The sequence below is a fragment of the Symsagittifera roscoffensis genome, chromosome 4, assembly GCF_963678635.1.
Source record: "Symsagittifera roscoffensis chromosome 4, txSymRosc1.1, whole genome shotgun sequence".
NCBI classification, from domain to species: domain Eukaryota; kingdom Metazoa; phylum Xenacoelomorpha; order Acoela; family Convolutidae; genus Symsagittifera; species Symsagittifera roscoffensis.
This window is the reverse complement of record NC_087065.1, coordinates 71163112-71164877: the sequence shown is the minus strand read 5'-3', so window position 1 is coordinate 71164877 and position 1766 is coordinate 71163112.

Below are 1766 nucleotides of genomic sequence, written 5' to 3'. Positions count from 1 at the left end.
CGCATTTGGGTCAAGAGCTAAGGTGCCTGTCTACAAAGACAAAGTTCAATGGTTCGAATCTGACCAGGACCCGTTTGTTCGGGACCTGTTTTTTTTTGTGGAAACTGAAAGAGTTCGAATGTTTTAGACTCTCATGTCTGCTTATTTTATCGGCTTGGGTCCTGTAGAAAATTCGGTTTCGTTTTAGCATTTTGAAAGGTCCTTTGTAAAGTTTTTAATGGTGCGTGTAATTTTGTTCCAGGATTTGTGTCCTTTTTTGCAATTTTAAATACTTTTTCAACAAAAAGAAACGGTTTTTCTTGTTTACATTTTTGTTTTTTCATTTGCTGGTAATCATACTAATTCAATTTTTGTTTGGGGAAAACAATTTTTTTCTGCAGTTTTTTTTTCGAGTTTTTGAAGTTAGTGTTTTATAGAAGACGCAGAAAAAAACTCAAAAATCGACCTTGGCGTGAGTAAAACCAAGTTTTCACGGCGTAAAATAAGCTATTTTAAGCTATTAAAATAAGCTATTACCTGCTCGATTTCTTTATAAGACAAAAAATCAAATTTTTAAAACTGTTTTTTTCGATACTGAGACAACTTTTTGAAAATTTATTACTGTCGTTCAAAGCACGACTGAAAGGGCTTTAATATTATATATCACTCACTCCGATGATTAGCATAGTGGTTAGGCGTTCACTTTCTGATCATCAGATCGTGTTATCGATCCCCTTTTCATGGCAATGATGGTGTGTGAGGACGAGCTCTCACTTGACCTCAAGCAGGTCTACTAAAGCCTGACCGATTTTGGCTGCAGTAGTAGTACCACATGAAAACTCCAGACGCAAAAAAACGACTTTGAGTCGCAAAAAAGAGCTTCGCTCGACAAAAAGCAGACTGGAATGTGGGGGAAATAAGAGAAACTGACTTTGCTTAGACAGGCTGGATAACCTTGTAGATCCTCTGCGCATCGCAGAAACGCATTATTTTTCTGATTATTTGTGGTGCCTGATTTTGCTATGAAAAAAAGGGAAAAAAACTAAAGCGCACCCGATTACTAAGTTCCTCCCCATTTTCAATGTTCGGAACAATTACTTACAGGTGCAAGAAACTTGCGAAAACATTAAAAATATGCATTATTGTTTGCAGTTTGACCGTAGTTATTTGAATCTAGGGGTTCAATTATGTTGAGGGTTTCTTTCTTTCAGATATTACAGTGAAAAAAGTTTAGCATTCGCATTCTTTTCTGGGCGACCAGTTTTGATTTATATGGATTAAAGGCCCTTGACTTGGTTGTGTGCGAAGATTAATCTCTTGTGTTTTAATATGGCTGCTCCATTCATGTATACACTATTTTGATAAGGAAGACAGACCCGCCCATCCTCACGCAGTTTTGATTAGTCATGTGGTGTTGAAGGGGTTCCAGGCGGGGGCTGTTTTGGGCCTGGTTTTAGCTCCTGTGTATTATGCCACGCGAGGAAAGTTGAGAGGCAGTCAGTTAGCTTTAAAGTGAGTTTAATTCTCATGTTTTTAAACCTTAGAGAAAGTACTAACTTTCGAGCAGTCTTTATAAAGGCGTACAATTGTTGGTTTTCTGATAAAGATCTGCATCTACTTTTGTTGATGATTTGATCGAGCAGAAGCGAGAAAAGAAATGATTTTCGAAAATGAAATAATTCCTAAATCAAGCTTTTGATTTAAACGTATCCTTATGATTTAAAACAAAACGAAGTTTAGTTAAAATTGGACTAAAATATGCATATGTTGAGCCCTCTTGCAATGAC